Raw genomic sequence first — 21,555 nt, forward strand, 5'->3', positions numbered from 1 at the left:
CAAGGACAACGGATCAAGTACACAACATGAGTGGAAACACAAGTAATCACAGATTTGATGCTATATTTTTTACCAGTTCTAGGATGACAAAAAAATGATGTTTTAAAAGTATTATTACACTGAGCACAATTCCCACAACGATAAATGCCCTTCTGTATAGGACTAAGTAAACTCTGAGATGCACGAGGACTAATGCTCTGAAAACGAGCATGTACCAAGCTATCTTTTAAATTCCTGGCGCGTTTATATACAATCAAAGGAGGATGTCTAAAAATATCGTTCAACTCCGGATCAGAAGACAATAAATGCCAGTGTTTTTTAAAAATTGATTTTATCATGTAGGACTTAGGTGAATGTGTTGTAATACAAGCAAAAGAATACTTTCTTGTTTTCTTTGTCTTCTTTTTTAGCAATTCAGACCGTGTCTTTTTAAAAGCTGTATTGTATCCTTCCTCGACCCAATCCAAAGGATAACCTCTGTTCAAAAATGTATTTTTCATGATTTTCGATTTCTCAATAAAATCGGAATCAGAATAACAAATCCTCCTCAATCTGTAGAACTGACTCTTAGGCAGTCCTTTTTTTAAAAAAGTCGGATGAAAACTGGTAGCAAGTAAAAGTGTGTTACGATCAGTCTCTTTTGTAAACAAAGTTGTAGTCAAACTGCCTTCGTTCTTCTGTACCCACATATCGAGGAAGTGTACTCTAGACGAATTAATTTCAGAAGTAAATTCTAAGTCGTCAACCAAGTTATTCAAATATGTCACAAATTCTCGAGCCTCATCGTGATCACCCAAAAAAATACAAAATATATCGTCAATGTATCTATACCACTTGATGATCTGTGAATAGAAAGGATTATTTTCTGTATTCAATACATAACTCTCCTCAACAAAACCCATAAATAAATTGGCATAGTTAGGGGCAAAATTCGAGCCCATTGCTGTCCCACTTATCCATTCATCATAAAAAGCGATCATTGAAAAATATCTTCATTTGTGTTCTTAAGACCATACAGTGGGTAATTGTTGACAGAATTTCCATTTTTGGGTGAACTATCCCTAAGATTTCATCATCTTTGACATCAGTTGAATGGACACCATTTCTGACCAACATCCATATTTTCATAAACTTTTTATTCCAATGATGATGATGAGAATGCTGGCCAATAATTTTTTTTTTTTTTTTTTAAATATTTGACTGTTACAGTCTTTTTGCACATCTTTATACAGTATTGACTTTTTTATTTAATATATTCATCCATGTATTGAAAAAATCAAAGACTTATTAGCACTTATTAGCGTTTGTATGCAACATTTTCATGTTTTTTTTTCCTGACTTTGTAATTTCACAATTCTGCCTTTTTTTCATTGCAATTGCGAGTTCATATCCCACAATTCTGACAGTTTTTCTCAGAATTGCGAGTTTGTATCTCAGTTCGGACTTTCGATCTGAGAAAAAGTCAGCATTGCGAGATATAAACTCACAATTCTGAGATTTTTCTCGCAATTGCGAGTTTGCATCTCGCAATTCTGACTTTATTTCCTGCAATTCTGAGTTTATAACTCGCAACTCTGACTTTTTTTCCTCACAATTGCAAGTTTATATCTCACAATTTTCTCAGAATTGCGAGTTTATATCTCACAATTCAGACTTTATAACTTGCAATTACGAGTTTATATTTCACAATTCTGAGAAAAAAGTCAGAATTTCATGATATAAACTCATAATTCTGAGTTTATATCTCACAATTATACTGTATAAACCTGCAATTGGCTTATATAATTTATAATTAATTTAAAAAAAAGGAAAATGTGAGATTTTTGTATATATATATTATATATATATATATATATATATATATATATATATATATATATATATATATATATATATATATAAATATATATATTGTTGTTGTTGTAAACTCTGTGCTGAAAACAAGCCTACATAATTTCAGGCCTCAACAATTTTTATCATCTCACACTTATTTTTGCTAAGATGCATGCTGCAGTTTTCTGATGCTAAATCTCTGGGCCGTGTAATGGTGGAGGTTTGGTGTGTGTGGACATCTCCAGACTGCTCAAGCAAGGGAAATCATGAGGTTCTGCCACATCGAGCATGCTCAGTGAGGTCTGCATGAGGTAATGCCCATCCTTAACTACTCGTCCTCCCATCGTCACCGACCACAGAGTTAATGGCCTCTCCGAGTGCAGATAGCGAACTCATTGAGGAAAGCAGGAGGATTCATCTGGGAAAATGGAAGTGCTCATGGGCCTTCCCAGGGGAGCATCCACAGCCACCAGAGCGTTTCCTGCTAGCTCAATGTGACATTGGGAGGATGGAAAGCTCATTTAAAGGGCTCAGATTGTCCTACTCGCTTCAAGATCCATTTGGTAGACTTAGACAGCCTTTCAGGGCTCAAGCCGAGAAATTAGATTTACACGATTGCAAACTTCATACCTGTTCAAGGTTATTTCGGAGGGCCTCCTTGTTCCTGTACTTGGGGAGAAGAAAGCTCTAAGATTACATTTGAGTGGATCTTTCATTCTTGTGGTAAATTAGGTTAATCAGCGCAATTCATCTAAATGAAATGGCTTTCGAAGTGACATCAGTGCTGATAAGTGCTCGGTTCTAAGGACTAAACGAGGCAAAACCCATCAGTAGATAAAGAAAGGAATAGCTGTTTTTGCCGCCACCTTCTACAGAAGCAGGTTCAAAAGAATGACTTGCCGTCTCCTCTGTCTTATGTAATGCATTTGAGGTGATTCATGGCCAAGGGTGCATTGCACAGTGAGAGGCTTATTTCATAAATGTGACGCTTGCATCTTGAGCTCCGATTGACCTGCAGAATCTCAACAGCTCTCGCCCTCATAAAGGTTGAAACGGTCTCTGCTCGTGAATTATTTATGGGAGGCAGTACAAGTTGAAATAACTGCTCTGTGATGAGCGTTCCCATTCTCCACATCCATCAAGATTTTCAGTTGTGAAGGACACTGCATGTCCACATACAGTACAACAGGATGAACACAAATATATTCAAATCAACTAGTCTGTGGTTTGCAGTCGTCAGAAAGCACTGTATAATTAGGTTGGCAATTGGACACGTTTCTGGGGACCGTTTACGTAATGCGTGTTCTTGCGGTCGGAAAACAGCTAGATGAAATTGATTAGAAAGTAGGTGTCTCCTGTTCAACTTGACATTTTTATGCAACACTCGTGCCAGGGCACTTAAAAAACAAGAGAGGCAACAGCCAAATATGCTTTAAAGGGGATGAATTGAAGACGCAACTTTTCTGAGTGAGTTTTGCCATGCAAACTGTCTAACAGTTAAAGCAGAGCACACCGTTTGCATGCCAGTGAAAGCATCAAAACAACAAATATATAAGAAGAAATAATGTTTTAAAACTAACAATTAGGAATACATTAGTTACAGTATTTAGTTTGCTAATGATAACAAATGGAAGCTTGTTGTAATGTGCTAGCCCAAACAAACACTAATGGACTAGTCGGTTTTGAGTGTTACTAGTTAGCCAAGCTGGTCTCTCAGTTTGATCAGCAGACAAGTTCTCTTTAAAACCAACAAAACAGACTTGGCTGGGAGATCAACTAAGAGAAAAAAAATCTGTTTTAAGCTGTTTTTAAAGCATACTTTTAGATTTTAGTTTTTGCACACTTTTTTTTTGTGTGCCATGTTTGACAAAAGTGACAATTTTTGCATCCAATTTACACTGAATTTTCAATGGCATACAAGGTTCATTAGATGATAAGTTGATGAAGTTTTAACTTGTACCCAATTAAAATCGAGGTTTGAAATAAAACATGCTTATAAACGTTACAGTTGAAAAACACAAGAACAAAGTGAATCTTCTGCAAATTTATTTCATTCTCATTTTAATGGAGCCTGACTGTGGCTGTGACGGTGGAGGGGTCAAAGATGGACGTGCCGTGGTGAAGGCTGAGTTCATGAATATTAATTAGCCCGTGTTAATGTTGCTGATCTTCCACATGGATATATAAGTTAGCTCTCCTATGACTATGCACTTTTAGGATGTTTGTCATTTTCACTCATATTTAACTCAACATCTTTGTGAATGTACACCTGCCCGAATGTGCAAACTCAAATGTAAAGTTTGTGTCAAATGTGTGGAGATTTTGCACTGCATGATTACTGATTTTTTTATATTTTTATAATGTCATTTACGTCTTTTAGTTTGTCAAGAGATTTTGTGCGCATGTGCGAACGTTCTTTAGTACGTAAGTACGATTGAATCTAAATAAAGCGAAATTGAGAAAAATGAGAATTAGTCCCCAACTCCCATGTCCGTAACTTATAGCAAAAATCTGGCATTAATTTGGTCTCAGACGGATTAATCAAAAACAAGTTATTACTCCACAACCTGCGTGACATCATACACCAACATGGTTGAATGACAAATTTGTGATAGCACGGTTTCAGGAAACAGTTGTGACTAGCTAGTTGATTTCTTCAATTATGCATCATACTATGGTAGTTAATCAGCGAGTTATGCCATTGTACAGGACACACACCTCAGAGCGTTTCTGACAGACTAGGAAGAGAGGTGCTGCAACAATGTAAAATGTGAAAAATAATGAAAAAAGCATGAAAACAAAATCAAGACTTTGTAAAATATGGCTGTTTCTCCAGCTGTTTTTGAATCCAGGAATGACGTTATATTACATCTCATAAATATTCAATTATTTAAAAAACATCAGGCAAGGCAAGTGCAGTAAAATATGCTGTTTTATATCGTTCTTTTGATCTGCCTCATTTGATCTGTTTTAATGAATGGGTTTAATAGCATTATAATCATGTTTGTCAGGTTTTGTCCATGCAGATGAGCTGAGAGATTTTCTCTCTGAAAGGCATCTCTCTGAGCTAATGAGATGAGCCGGTGTCAGTGTGATGTCTTGTCAGCAAAACAGTGCGGAAAGAGAAGGAAGTTTCCCTCCAGGGCACTGCTAGGAAATTTTGATTGGTTTCTTACGGTCTCTCCGTCATAAACTGACCATATCTTTGGCCCTGCTTACAAAGACAAAAGCCCTAAAGGAAAATGCATGCACTGGGAAGAAAGAAAGCGGCAACCTTTTAAGCATCTCCCAGAGTTTGCCCCTCACACGAGCTTTAGGCGATCACAGCATTCAAAGGGAACTCGGCTTTTAAAAGATCTTTGGAAAACAATTGTCCATGCTGAGGAAAAACTGTAACACTGAGTACTAGAACAAAATCTGATTTGAAGTGGGTGTTTTGCCTTTGGACAGAGGGAAAATAGACCTTGAAGACCACCCACATCCGCCCTGTGCTTTGCTCCTTGTGTTCTGAGCTGGAGAGAATGAACTGGCCCAAATATAGAAAGCAAGGGAATTGTATTATGAGTTCTTACCTTTGAAGGCACTAATTTTTGCTCTTTTAATGAGGAAAAACAGAGCGTTACAACTAAATTCCTTCTGATTTCCTCTTTCTGGCACAGACGACACTCTCTCCAACCATGCTCAGAAAAATGTCTTCTGCAAAAGATTAGATATGTATGTCATTATTTACTCACTGCTATTTTTTTCTGTGGAACACAAAAGAGGAATTTTTTTAAATCTTCATGCTCTTTTCAGTATAATGGCATTCATAGTTCATAGTGACCAGGGCTTGTCAAGCTCTGAAGAGGACAAATGAACATTGTAAATAGTCTATACGACTATATTTGGAGTCATACGATAGCTTCATGTGAGTAACAAGGTAAAATCGGGCTGATTTATTACTGAAAATCTGAGATTGCTTCAGATCTCAAATGCCATTCTTCGTTATGCGTTTTCTAACTGGCACGTCGCATTTAGAAGGAGCCTTTTTCTGTGAAAAATGGTTTCATTTTCTTTCTGTTCCTCACACAAAGCTATCAGGGTTTCAGAAGACTTGGAATATAATGCACACGCTGCTTTTATGGTTCTTTAAAGGTTACCTTTTTTGTCTTTTGGAGCTTGTGTTCACTAATCTGTGTTTGAATGGACTATGGTAACACTTTACAATAAGGTTTCATTAGTTAACAAATTTAGTTAACATGAAAAATACTTGTACAGCATTTATTAATCTTTAATTTCAACATTTACTAATACGTTATTAAAATCAAATGTTGAATTTTTGAACATTAGTAAATGCAGTGAACTAACATTAACAATCAATGAACAGCTGGATTTTTATTAAGAAACATCAACAAAGATTCATAAATACTGTAACAAATGTATTTCTCATTGTTAGTTTATGTTAGTTAGCACATTAAATAATGTTAAAAAATGAGACCTTATTGTGAAGTGTTACCGACAATATCTGTGTAAGATGGAAGCCCGTTTTTGCCTCAGTGTAAAAAAAGACATTGTAAGATGTAAAGACAAATTTCGACAAATTCACAAAATTGTGTTATGAAGTCGCAATCTGATATTGAAGTCTCAGATAAAGTCTTCATTGTAGTCACATTGTGAGAATTAGTCACATTGTAAGTTATAGAATCACAATTGTGTTGCGATAAAAAGTGAAACTGCGAGAAGTTTTGTTCTGAGGCAGAAACTAATTTCTCCTTTTGTTTTTTATAAAAATAAAATTGTTTCAACAACATTATGGTGATTAAATAACAGAATTACATGTTGGATGAACGGTTCCTTTAAAGATTACCCTAGTACACAGTTTCTCAGTGCTTGGCCTCTGAGTAAATGAATGCACAACCTCAGTCCTTGCAACATGCTAATTGCTTCTTAACTGTTACATAGCGTGTGCTGTCATGTATATGTGTGTAGGCATGCAGAAAACCCTTATTTAGAAATGATAAGTAATGATCCTGAGTGGAGTCTTACTGTATTAGTTTACTGGCTGCTCTGTTGAGGATTGTTACTGCTCATTATTTTGAAACACTATTTACATGCTGCGACACACAATTTGACTATATTTGTGTTTTTTCCTAATACTTGCTGCACACAATGGCCTTGTTAAAGAAGTTATCAAGTGCAGTCAGTCTTGTATTTCACATTTAATGAGAAAAATCCATTAATAGCAAATGTTTTTACCTGTTTTTGTTTTTGTCGCCATCACAGATTTAGTCTAAGTGTTTTATTACATTGATGATTGCAATTATTTATAATTTAATGAATCATAAGCATCGAAGTGGAAAAATGAACTGTTGTCTTTACTCGAGAAACACTATATAAAGGCTAAAGTATTTAAGGAGCGGAGAAGAGTCTAGCATGTGTTGTCGAGTCAAAGCCAAGACTGTCTTAAATAGTCTGTGCAAAACACTTCATCTTTTATAACATGAGATTTTGGCCAAATTACAGATAAAAAGTGCTGTACAGTATCTGTAGCTACCGTAAACTTTATAACCTGTTAGTTGATGAAAACGAGTTATTACTGTAACTTCATTGGGAGCATGTCTATGTTCCCACAGCCCTATGTTCCCACAGCCCTAACCCTAACCCTAACCCTAACATACCTAAAACTACCCCTCACAGGAGAGAGACTTGTCTGGGATGTTATTGGGCTATCCCTGTACCAGCACAAGCACTAAAACCTACCCTTCATAGGGGACATAGTTAAATGAGAGAACATAGGACTGTGGGAACATAGGGATGTGGGAACCTATGGTTGTGGGAACATAGGGCTGTGGGAACATGGGGCCTAATTTTCAAAATTTTCAGTAAAAAAAAAAACAAACTTAGAAATGTGAGAACATAGGGCCGTGGGAACATAGGGCTGTGGGAACATAGGGCTTACCCCACTTCGTTTAAGCTTGATTTGGGTGATTTGTTAATATAAGACACATGCAAGTGTTTGACCATATATAAAACCACATTATTTAGAAAATAAGTTTTTCCCATTTCCTGAAAAGTAGCAGTTTTGGACATAGAAGATTTCTGCCCGACAGTGACGATATGATCATTATTATAATGGTTTTGTATGGTTCTTGCTGTAGGCTTATTTAAAATAGTTGCCTTTGTGCCATTTTTGACTTGTTTTTGGTAAAGATTAGAAAATCTTTAAATTATTTTTGTAAAATTTGACCAATTTTTTTTTTCTACAAAATAGTTTCTACAGATAAGATTTAGCCCCTCACACATGCCATTCTATATTATAGGGTACAGTGGGGTTAAAGGGCATCGGGTGTAAAAGCCTCATTCCATGTTATTTTCTCCTAAAACACTAAAACCACTCCAGCACTTTCCTGAACACCTGCAAAACTGCTGCATTTTCTTTTCCTTAAGTGGACTTGTTGTGACAGATGTGCAATATGGATCCATGTATATGGCTGATCTGTGAAATATGCATGAACTAAAATTTAGCTCTAAGATGCACACAGTTCATGTTCTAATAGGGAAATAATAAAGACGTTATGAAACATATGTAAGATATCATCCATCTTATTTTTCAATGCAGAATTAAACTCTTTTCTGCGAATGTGCTAGACATTCGATTTATTAGCAGAAATGGTTCAATACACGATAAAATAATTTGTGCAACGAACCAGTGTTTATATACGATAATGAATTACCATTATATGATAATAAATACCAAGTTCCAACATCAAGCAGCACAATGGACTGTTGAGGTAATTGAAATTACACTATTATGATAGTTTGATTATAAAGTATAGTTGAGACTATAGACTATATAGATCTGGTTATGTTAGACTATAGTTTGTACATTATTCATTTATATTACAGTACAGAAGCTCTTTCGGCATTATCCTGAACATTGTATAAGCATTCATTTCATGTGTCATTGAACGGAAGAGAGGCTATCGAGAGCGCATGTAAAAATCACGTCCTTGTCTTTCCTTTCACTGGAAAAGAGTGAGGGAAGGACATTTGGAAAAGAGAGTGAGAGAGAGCGTTGGGGGTGGGCTTGCATTCTTCTCATTCTCGTTTGTGAACCAGGTATGATGAACGTGTTGGAACATTGACGGATGCCTTTGTTTTCGCAGCTCAGTATAAAACGCTCCCTGCACAGCAGATGTTATTAATACGCCTGTGTGGGAAGTGATCTGGCAGCATGCTTTGTGTGTGCTTATTATTGGTTACATGAAGTTGGTCACATGTTCCTGCAGAACGACTACACCAGCCGCTGTGTTCCCTGCACCCTGACACCTCTTTCAGCTAAACTGTCCTGCACCTGTCTGTACCATCCCGCTGTCTGCTTCTGTGTTTCCAGTGTGAAACATTCGCAGGAAGAGGCCATGCACTGGTACAAATGTTCATTCTCTAGCTAGGGTGAACTCAGAGTATCGGGACACATTTTGCATTTGAGATGACTTGGATTGAAGACTTGGAAGTCTTCCAACCAACCCAAATTCACCGTATATACATTTTTCCCACTGTTAATTTAATGCCTCACAGTGATACATTTATACTGTCCACTGATGCATATGAGAGGAGAAAGTAACAATTAATAGGAAAGCACTGATATGAACATTCTGGGCCATATGATAAGCCAATAATCAGATCATTCACAAAATGGTTGATTTTAAAAGTGAATTTAGGCTTCTCAACATTATAATGAATGTTAATTGTGAAAATGTTTTACAGATTAGATTAGATTACAGTTTAGAGTACATTTAGCAATATTAATAAACTATTAGTGTTTTTTTTTAAAGATTAACTTTAATCTTTGTTATGTAGGTGAGTGTAATGTAGGTGGTGCGAAGTTAATGTAAATGTAAACGGAAAATAAACATGCACAATCAGATATCCAATATTGACTGTAATACATACAATATTGATCACTAATAAATTAAATCTGTCAGGCAATAATCAGTATGGGTATATATATCTTTTTTTTTTTTTTTTTTCAGAGCGATAAAAAACATTATTAAATATCTTCTGGTTAAAATCAAGTCATGTCCAAACTTTTGAACTATTTTCAAAACGAATTCACTGAAGTCATTATGCGAATAAAATTTTAAAAAGTTGACAATATTGTTTCTTGTTTACCTGCAGTAAAGTACACAGATATATGGATATTTATGGCCAGCTAAACAAAAATAAATTTGAATGGATTACTGTGAAGTAAAAAATAAAATAAAAAATGAAAACACTGTTTAATATAATTCATATGATTTATTATATTTAGGTGTGGAATAGGATTTTTTTTTTAAACAATGGATTTTTCTTTTGTGAGCACATTTTTTGTGGGAAGGCACCCATTCATCAGACATGTCTCTTTATGCAGGAGTTCATCTTGTTTCAGCCCACCTGACCGTGTTTGATAATGTACTTCACAGAGAGCATGTGTTTAGAGCCACCGGGGCTTAACAACATGCTAGAACAAGAGAAGCCATCAGTGTGGAAATGTGATTGACACCGCAGAGCAGTCACAGGAGCTCAGATATGAACTGGTCCTTCACTGTGGTGTAATTTCATACTGCAGAAATTATCCTTGATCTACAGTATCTATAAATATTCATTTCATAATTTCTTTCTTTGTCTTCTTTTGTTTTATGTCTCACACACTTTCTTCCTCCATCTGTGAAACGGTTCTTATTGTTTCCATACTCTGATTCAGGAAGTCACATTCATTTCATTGGCTTCCTCTGGGCCTCGTTCAGTGCCTGTGTCCCGCCTTCTTCAGGAAGGGCTGGGCTCTGTTTATCTGAGGATCAAGGATGTGCATTCTGGGAGGTGGATGGCATGACCAACATCTTATATAACTGTACTAGTAGTTTTTGAGCCTCTTTATATAAAGTGTCTTGAAATACTAAATACTAAACAAAGACAATTAATAGAGAGTGACTAATTTTACATCACAGTGCAAGTATATGTCAAGATATAGGTGTTTTTTTATTTTTATTATTATTATTATTATTATTTTTACACTTTTAAAAGTGTTTGAAGAATATAGTGAAATACAAAGTTCTAGATGGCACAGGCTGTTAGGTCACTAACTCAAACTGCTTGCAATCACATCATTCTCTATAGGCCATAGCTCATTGGCTCCTGCTGTATCAGTAGCCAATGAACTCGCTGCTCAACCTTCAAATACTGGTTAGCATTTAGTGCAGCACACTTTCAGAAACCGTCCACCTTCCCCAGCTCCACCTGTTTAGATCTGCTACGTGTAATTCATGTACGCTATATTGTACAGCAATACTCGCTTACTCGCTGTCTTACTCGCTCACAGGAGCGTGTCGTGTGTGTATTGTCGTGGGCGTTGCGACGGTCGTCTGTTATAGGACAACTTAGTTTGAATAAACGAGCAGACACTGATTAGCTACTTGGTCGCCTATTAAACAAATAAAATTAATATCTCATCATCCGCACCAACGTTTTTTTTTTTCAAAGCTGCACCCGCCCGCCATCCGCTGATTGTTTTGCGGTCTATGGACGATGCAATGCTCTGCTGATGCGAGCCGCAAGAAAGCCCTTGTCTGTTCTAGAAAGGATGCAGCAAAGATATTTAATGCTTATGTATGAGGCATAGGCCTACGCTGAGTTTCATTCATTTACGATGAGATGCGCTCTAGTTCACAATGCAATGCAATGCAAGTGAACGCGGCACGCCCGCGCCTGCATGTCGCGGTTATTATATTGTCTACTATGTTTGCTTTTTATTTATTAAATACATGCAATTGGTTGATGAAACATTTATTAAAATTAAGATACAATTTGTACAAAACGAAATTCGCTTTAAAGAAAGGCTCTTAACAATGCAATGCAAGTGAACGCGGCACGCCGTCGCCTCAATGTCACGGTTATTATAATGTCTGTTATATTTGCTTTTTATTTATTAAATACATGCAATTGGTTGAAATGAAACATTTATTAAAATTAAAATACAATTTGTACAAAACGAAATTCGCTTTAAAGAAAGGCTTTCTACAAAGTGAATGAAGTGGTAAAAATCATGTCTGATGATTTACAAAACTTCATTAAGTGGTAAAAACCATATCTCCCGAAATATTGCGCATCTTATGATCCTATCTTTTATTACAATTGTTTTTTGAGCTAAAATGTAATACACATCATATATATATATATATATATATATATATATATATATATATATATATATATATATATATATATATATATATACACACACACACTGTATATGTTTCTTTTATCAAACATGTTTGGGGCCAGTCAAGGGCTAATTAAACTGCACGATCACGGTAATGATACATTTTTTATTATTGCAAATGTTTATTGCTAATGTTTATTATTGCAAATGTTTTTCATTTGTTTAATAAATCTCATAATGATGGCACATCACTATATCATAGTCATAGCTTTTATTTCTATCTCAAATGATTGGCGGTCGGTCAGGGGGTACTTGGCAAAGAGTCAAATACAGTTGGAAACGACGTAGATCACTAATAACACAGACTGTTAGCAATTGTTTTTAATTAGTATTTAAACATTCTGATAAAAAAATGTTTGTAAAAAATATTTTAATAACACGGTTTTGGCGGTTATAGAGTTCTAATGACGGTGTTCAACTATAACCGTCGGTCTCACGGTTATATACTAACCGTCACACCCCTAAACAGGACATTTCTGAATGGTTATGTAGCTTATGTGTAGTTATCTTCTAGTCATTGATTAGCATATTCTGTCATGATAATCTGTAAATTGCTTTCCCGGGGGCGGGGTTTATGTAAATTTTAAGGTTTATGATGTCACTAACCTGGGAGGAATGTCGTGTAGTCTCTACCAGCCGTTTGTTGAAGTCCTTAAAAAGCAATTTCTTTAAAAGAAAAGATCTCCCTTTGCTTTGAACTTTGAGCGTTGTAACTTTGCAGATGTTGTTTATGCTCAAACAGCAACATTACACACTAACTAAAGATAGAAAAGACAAATCATAATCAACCACCCCTTTAAAATATGTTAAAAGAGAAAAAAGTCATTTGGAATTGTAATAATGTTTCACAATATTTTTTACAATAGTTTTTACTGTAGTTTTGATCAAATAAATTCAGCCTTGGTGAGCGTTGGAGACTTGTTTCAAAAACAAACAAAAAAAATCGTAATAATTCCAAACTTTCGACTAGTAGTGTAGGTTGATTTTAGCCTGTAGAAATAAATGGCAGCAGTGAATGCAGTAATTTAACAACATAACGTTAATGTAATCAATGAAGTGGCGATAAAAGCAAATAACGAGCTCATAACTTGACCTACAGCCTGTCCAACTTATTTTTCCCCAGAGTAAAAGATCCATTTTCATTACATTATGAAGTGAAATGGGATGTGAAAGCCAGTTAACGTTGATTTTATCCTCAAGAATTCATCGCTGTCATGCAGCATATTGGCTGCGGCAGAACTCCTGACCTTTTCATGTGTACTTGCTGTGATGCGCCCAGCACACACTGATGTAGGGTCATTCTCAGACTGCTTATGAAATTCTGCCATTTCTCAGAGCTGTATTTAATATCTGTGAAAGGACTTCCATTACTTGAAGCCCTATGTCTCTTTTGTTGAGTAGAAAGGCTCTGATAGCTGGCCTGCATGCTTGCGGACTGAATTCCTCTATCAACAAAGAGCCGTTGGGACAACATGCTGAGCAGACTGAGCCACTAGATGTTGCCTAGGTTACGAAGTCTACTAAAGCCACCCCTGACCGTACCAGCGTGGTTTCTAATTAATAGCCAGACATACTGTCACATCACTGACCCTCAGGCACATATAATGGGGATGTGTATGCTTATGATCGTGTCATTATTAAAATATTCTCATTTAATGTCCCCATCAAACAATGTTTGTTAGAATATGTTATCTATAATCTGGTGTGCTCCAAAAACAATGGCATTTAGACGATATAAGCATTCACTCTAACTTCCGCCAATATGAATCCATGATTTTGATGACATCACTCTGCACTTCAGCTTCTAATCAGATTTTCTGTCCAATCAAATGCTCTCTACACTGATAAAAATGATTTTGTGGTGAAGTAAATACTACAGAAAAATCCAATGTAATTTCTACATGAAAAAGTTAGTTCAGGCAAGAATAATAATAATAATAATAATAATAAAAAACTAAGTAAATTCTATATTGGTACTCAATTAAAGCGTAAATATCAATGTTATAAAATTAAGTAAAATGTTATTAAGTACAATGATGTTCCCATCATGCACTGGGCCTTGAATAATTAATGAGTTTGATTTTTCACTGTTTTCCAGCTGTATTTACACTGTTTTATCATTGCTTTTGTTGTTAGGATAAGTAACTTGCCATTTTGTGACATTTTGAGTTCATTTTCTACTCAAAATGGCTCATTCATACACAAAAACGATCCATCAAATGTTACCGTCATTTTATATTGTGTATTGAGGTCTCTGTGTTCAGATGCTGCTACTTCTGATATGTAGATATGGAGTCTCACACAATATATATTGTATTACTTGGTTAGACGTTTCTAAGTAAAGCATATATTTAAAAAGTGTGGTTTAATTCAATGTTATATTGTTTGAGCAAAGGAAACTTCAACTAAATAGATATTACTCAACCTTTACTGGCCAAGTTAAAATGACATATTTCTTTGTCAACTTTACTTAACTTAGTTAAGTAGAGTTTACTTAATTCCATATGTGAAATTTACTTAAAAATTTACTTTTTTTTCAGTGTAGATTCTGAAGCCCTGCCCTCTACATTATACAGAGACGCTGAAGCTGTGGCTGAAATCAGTCACACATTTACTATTTTCTATGGTGAATGGCACATAGTGCATTATATAGGGGATAGGGAACAATTCATAGAGTGTAAATATGCATTCCATTGAAGTCTGGTTTCATGTTAGTGTCACGCGAACCACCGCAGGTCCAGTCCAGAGACACGATAGCACAGAGCGGATCATATACACGAGTCAGACCAGAGAACGTATCGGACCCATTTGAATTCTGCACAGAATGCTGTATTTTAAAGCGATATGGAGGAGATTAGAGGAGAAACGGTTAGAGATTAGGAGGAAACTGCGGCTTTACTGAGCTCAATGGCTCTGGCCGAGCTGTGACGTAAATGAAAGGCTATTGGCTATTCTAAAAAAGAGGAGGAGCTGGTCAATATGGGCCGCCCTGTCTTCCTGTTTCAGTGGAAGATATGTAAACACATTGAATAATGCTGCGCGTTTCAAGGCACTTCAGTGGGCCTTTAAAGGGATAGTTCACGCAAAAATAAAATAATTTTATCATTACCTATAAAACCATAAGTCTTTTGTTCATCTTCATGTTTTGAATGAAATCTGAGTGATTTCCGTCCCCCCATTGCAAGTATGTTCACCTCTAAATATGATGCTTTAAAACATTCATAGAGATTGTAAAAAAAAAAAAAAAAAAACATCTATAAACAGTTTAATCCAAGCCTTCTGAAGAGACACGAGGAGGGTGAGTAATTGATGAAGTTTTTTTTTCTTTTCATTTTGGCAGGTTCTTGTAACTTTCGAAAAAGGCTCTGGGCAACATGATTTGATGTGGCAATATCATACATTTGTACATTTATAGTTTATTTGACTATTTTAGCACCATTCCAAAATTATCATTCAAATAATAATAAATAATAAAATCATATTTTATTAAAATTTATGATTGGTCATGAACATTGTAACATGAAAGGCAGGGACAAATAGTGAATTTTGTGCTTTTAAGAGTCTTCAGAAAGAATCAGGCATTGGCTAAACATGCTATAATGTCATGAAATATTATTTATATAAATGTTACTTTAATATGGCTTGTATCTTTCATTAAAGCTGCCTAACAAACAGGCTTTTTTGTTTCACGCTCGGTGTGCAAAGACTGCTTTTAAAATGACCATTTCTCCATTTTGTCCATCTTTTACACCAAACACTGCCAAAATAAATTTGCAATCCAGGTGAAAAGCATTTTAACAAGGCATTGTGTTCATGCTGCTTCTGGTTTCATGGCACGTAGCATATTTCTCAGAACAAGGCCTGTCATCTATTATTTTGGTTGTCAAAGCAATTACTCTGCTGAGAGAATAATGCATAAATAGCCAAATCATACATTTGCCAAATGACAGTTGCGCATTTTATTAGCCAGCACATTATAGCAGCAGATGTTACCATCCAGTTTGAGAGCTCAGATAAATTAGCTATGTGTCACCTAAATGCAAGCCATTTATTGATGTATATTGTACTCCTTTGTTATTCCTGAATTGATTTCCCAATCTGGGCTGCGTTTCCCAAAAGCATTGTGAGCCAAGTTGATCGTAGACACCATTTGTGGCGATTGTTCTACAATCAACTTCGGCACACGATGCTTTTGGGAAACACAGCCCTGATCTGTTGACAAGCACACAGTGTCTTACAAAGCAGTTATCTCTTGTGAAAAAGAAGTGTGCTCAATTGTATTTGAATGAACACTTAGTGCACTTAAAAATAATAATATAATAATAATGAAATAAAAGTGTACTTGGAGGACACTTTCATGACTGTTTCTTACACTTAAAAAGTGTACTTTGATGTACATTTCAAATCATTGTTTCAATAATCTTGTCATGCTTTAAAGAAGTACTGTATACACTTATTTTATGTTGACTAATATACTAAAGCACATGTGAAGATCTTGGTTATAATTCTATCTGTGGTGTGTTATTTGATATTTTACTAGGTATTTTTGAATGTGCTTAATTTCAAGTTCAATTTCAAATGTGTTTATTATGTTTAAATACTTGACATACAAGTTTAAATAGAAATTACATTAAAGTATATTTTTGTTTATCAAAAATACTTGTCATTACACTCAGCAGTACACTCTAATCATATTCCAAAGGCAATATACTTATTCAATTACATATAAAGATGTACATAAGTCGTACTTTAAGGTGCAGTAAGTGATTTCTGAGAAATGCTGTTGAAAGTGAATCGAACCTAGCACCATCAGCAGTAGCCAATCAGTAGTAGGGGGCGTGTCCATCCATGGAGAGAGAGAATGAGCAAGAGGGAGATTTGAAGACTTTAGAAAGAGAGATGACTGACATAAAGACACATCCACTCTTGCATTGAGTGTTCGTGCATTTTAGGGGTGGAGCAATGAAGGGAGGGGTGTGTGTGTTTGTGCTGATTTCACATATCAACAGCGTTTCTCAGAAATCGCTTACTGCACCTTAAATGGGTCAAAAATCACTCTTTAGTTCAAATAATCACATTTTATATAGATTTAAACTATTAAACTATTTTCATTTAATTGGAAATAACATGCAGTTAAGTGTCTGATAACATTACATTCAGTTTGCACTAATGTGTGTTATTTTTAAGTATTATTTCTGTAATGTGCTCGGTAACTTTACTGTGACTGTAACTTTCTCTATAATGTGTTGAAGGGACAATTAAAATAAACTGAAACCAAGTACTCAAGTATGATAAAGTCATCTTCTTTTTCACAAGGGATAATAGGATTGTGGAACTGGTATCTAAGTGCTAGTATACGACCTTCAGGGGTCTTAAACTTGTGGCCCCTTAGGATAGAGTAGCTACAAATCATTTTAATTTTCCGCATTTGTTATGTTTGAAAAAGGCCTGTCCAAGTATCAACAACTATAACTCCACCAATAGCTGCAAATGGTTAAATTCATGGTTGTAAAACCTCTTGAATTTGTTGAGAACACCCCCTGCCTTGCATCCCCAGGTCATTTGAGATTGATTTTGAGATCCCTTTTATAATGTCTTAAGAGAATTATATCAAAAGGCCTTAATATGGAAAATTGGCAAAAGTGAAATACATGAAACAGAATTCATTTTCAATCAGCAAGTAGAAATACAGAATATTGATATTCCATCTCAGCAGTCAGATGCTGCGTGTTTGTGGACAGGGTCCAATAAATCACATTCCTGCACTAGTGCTTAAAACACGCTGCAGTCTGTGGCGTGTTAGCAGCACGGCTCCAGTGTTTATTCAGAGCTGCCATTTGGGTGGGTGTATCCAACAGAGCCGTATTTGATTCCATCAGTGATCCAGACTGACCCCTTCAGTATCAGTTTTCTGACTGGGGACTCTGTAGTCATGATTTCACACAGGTCCAGGTTGCAATGCTGTTGCTCCCAACAATGCCACTTCCCCATTCAATCTATCCTCTTGCGATCAGTTCCCACAGCCTAAAATATTGTAGAAGGGATGTTTTTAAGGAGGAGTGTGAACATTATTTGAGATAGGGACTTGAGTTGAAATAAGAGGCCTGTGTGAGTATAAAGGCCATTCACACCAAGGATGATAACTATAACAATAAAGATAAAGTTTTAAAAATCATTCTAAATGTAAAATAATAGCAGATTCCACACCACAAGTATAATGATACTGGCACAGAGAAACAACATCATTGGAATTACTTTCAGAATAATTTTTTTTTTTTCCAGCTGATGAATGATAAAAACACTGATAGCCAATCAGAATCCATCCTGCTTCAAGAGCTCGAGCATTTAAAGCGGCAGGCGACAAAACTGCAGCACGCTTATCATAAATGGAAAGTTATCATGCATCGATGGAGAACGATAATATAGTTATCGTTGTAGTTGTTGTGAATAGTGCACGACAAATAAAATTATTATCTCCTAAAAGAAAGAATCGATTCTGAACGGTCTGAAATTAGTCTCACTTCCTGTTACATACCTATGTAACAATGTAACAATTTTGCATAATGCCAGTCTATGATTGTCCGCCCCTCAAAGACTGTAGCTGTAGCTGAGGCCTGGAAGAGTTGCACTATGAATCCACTTTGATTGCATTTCTAAAGGATGCGGACTTGCGCTGGAATTGATACGGAAAACCCAACACTATCATTGCTGTTCGTATCAATGTACAAGTGCTAAGGAAGCCTCTGGAGTTGAAATTCAGATATGGTAATGGAGGTTTTGTTTTCGACGCGCTGAATTCAGAGCAGAGTAGACCAATCACAACAGACTGGGCCATCTGACCAATCAGAGCAGAGTAAACCAGTCACAACAGACTGGGTCATCTGACCAATCAGAGCAGAGTTGACCAATCACAACAGACTGGGCCATCTGACCAATCAGAGCAGAGTTGACCAATCACAACATACTGGGTCATCTGACCAATCAGAGCAGAGTAGACCAATCACAACAGACTGGCCCATCTGACCAATCAGATTAGAGTAGACCAATCACAACAGACAGAGGTGTCTGACCAATCAGAGCAGAGTAGGCTCGCACAAAGTATGGGTTTAGAGAGACTGAATCTTCATTAGAACTTCTCTTTGAGTAATGAGTGGTGTGTGACGAGACCTCATGCTGCGAGATCTAAATGTGAAGAGATTTCTCGTCGAGTGAAAAGCTGTCTCGTGATATCGCCATGATGGAGAGCGTGAGGATGAAATTTGCATAGAATATGTCACCTCCACTGTCGTTTTGCTGTTTTTATCAAATAAAAACCATTGTAAAGTAATGTAAACATCTGCTCTGCTCATCCAGCACTCTAAGGTCTGAAGAACGACAGACAAGGGAGCCTCCGTTTCTGAACTTTTAATCAGAACGCAAACAACTGTACACAAACGCACCAGCCTAACTCACTCGCTCGTTTCTCTCTTCCCGGCCTTTTTCAGAACTCACCGCCTTAACCCTATAATTGCCGGTGCAAAATGAAACAGCAATTTCACAACAATAATAAAGAGTCTGTGCGCTACAGTTCTTTGATTATGGTTGCACTTGCACTTATTGTTTGCACTTAATAAGACTTTTTAGTTTTCTGTTATTTATACTGTTTTTATTTCTATGTTCAATTTGTGGAAAGGAGTTCCATTAGGAGTTCACACACAGCCTCAATCAGAAGTTCTGGAAGCTCATAATTAATGTACAGTAAGGTCTGAAGAGACTCATGTGAAATCATACAGGAGAGAAGCCAGTCTGTTGAGTTTGTGGCAAAACCTTTTACAGTGCTTGTATATTGTTGTATTTCAATGCATTTGATAATTCTCAAAAGTAGAACTGAAATGAAATTCATTACAAGATTATTAGTTAAAACATTTTAAAATGCACCTGCAGACTATTTTTCCAGTCATGAATTTTGTCATTGAGGATTTCTATAAAATATTGTGCAAAAATCTCGTCTCGTTCTCGTGAACCCAATCTCGTGTCTCGTCTCGTCTCGTCTCGTCTCGTGAGTTAAGTGTCTCGTTACACCCCTACTAATGAGGTGATGTACAATGTATATTATGAGGGGAATTTTTTTTTTCTTACTTTGGATGAATGTAAATCTATGGTAGGAGATCTCCAAAACAAATTAGGAACTTTTAAAATAGAATAATAGTGGCAGTTAAATGTGTAATTATTTGTTTTTAATATAGTTGCTGTAAATAAAATATTGGTATTTATGCAGCTCTGATTTCTATTTTATATCTATAAACTGTTGCATGTTAGTGTGTGGTTAGTGCTGCTAGACATGGAAAGGTCGCAACTGACAGTCAAACACAAAGGTCAATCAAAGTGACATTGATACGACATTCACAATGGGAGTGTTATGTAAGGATATTTTTTCTGTGGAACATTGTTTTCCCTCAATATAATCTCTCCTGAGATTTTGTTTTCATTTTTATGTAGATTATTTTGTCTTTCAGGTTTGCAAATCATTGTTCTTTTGCAGCAGTTATTCTATTATACTCTAGGGATGGTTTCTTCTGCACTGGATTGGCACTTTGTAATTATTACCTTCAATGTGTCAATGAAGCTATACATGTATACAGTGGTTTACAAAAGTCTGAGACCACACTGAAATTGAGTTTTATTTATTTATTTAAAAAACAGAGGGTTCAGGATTTTTAAATTTTTTATATAGGATGGGGGCATATAAGATTGCATATAGGGATGCACGATATATTGGTCACCATATCGGTATCGGCCAATACCTTATCTTTATTGGCCCGATAAGAAAATTTGGCCGATATATTACAGCTGATAAATAATGGATTATTTCCTACAGCTGAGATATGATCAAGTATCGGTTATCGGCTTTCGAATATAAATAATTATCGGTTATCGGTATCAGACAAAATGTTCATATCGGTGCATCCCAATTTTTTTTTTTTTTTTTTTTTAAAGCACAACAAAGTAGTACGACTGTCCAGATTAGTTAAATTTAGAGACTTGAAATGATCATTAACAATGTCATGCCCTGTATATACAGAGTTGAAAACAAGTTGGGTCAAATAAAAAATAAAAAATATTTATTATATCACCAAATAAAAACTAGAGAAATTGAGAACGATAGAAAGAGAGAGGTGTGTAAGTTATGCCCCTGAAGCCACGAACCAGCCATCAGTAGCATGGGGGAGATAACTAGAAAGAAACACGAACATACACAATGAAAACAACAAAACCAACAGATGTGGTTCTTAGACACTAATTCACTGGTTTGAACCAATCTCAACCTCCAGTTTAGAAAGATGGTAGAATGAAAGAATCCCCAACAGCACTTGTGTTTACATCAAAGTGAAAAGAAAACAGAGTTATGGCAAAAATCTATGTGCGTTGAATGGATTTTGAATTTTCTTTCAAAAAGAAAAAGTGCTCTTTAGCATACTTTTAAAACTGAATACTGAATAACACAC

General features: G+C 35.8%; 1 protein-coding gene across 1 annotated transcript in view; it reads left to right on the forward strand.

The window, feature by feature from the left end:
* The window catches only part of galnt18b (UDP-N-acetyl-alpha-D-galactosamine:polypeptide N-acetylgalactosaminyltransferase 18b), a 120,383-nt gene that overhangs the window by 29,052 nt on the left and 69,776 nt on the right, over window positions 1–21,555 (forward strand). The gene's annotated exons all lie outside the window — the stretch shown is intronic.

The sequence above is a fragment of the Squalius cephalus genome (genome assembly GCF_949319135.1).
Source record: "Squalius cephalus genome assembly, chromosome: 3".
Taxonomy (NCBI): Eukaryota; Metazoa; Chordata; class Actinopteri; order Cypriniformes; family Leuciscidae; genus Squalius; species Squalius cephalus.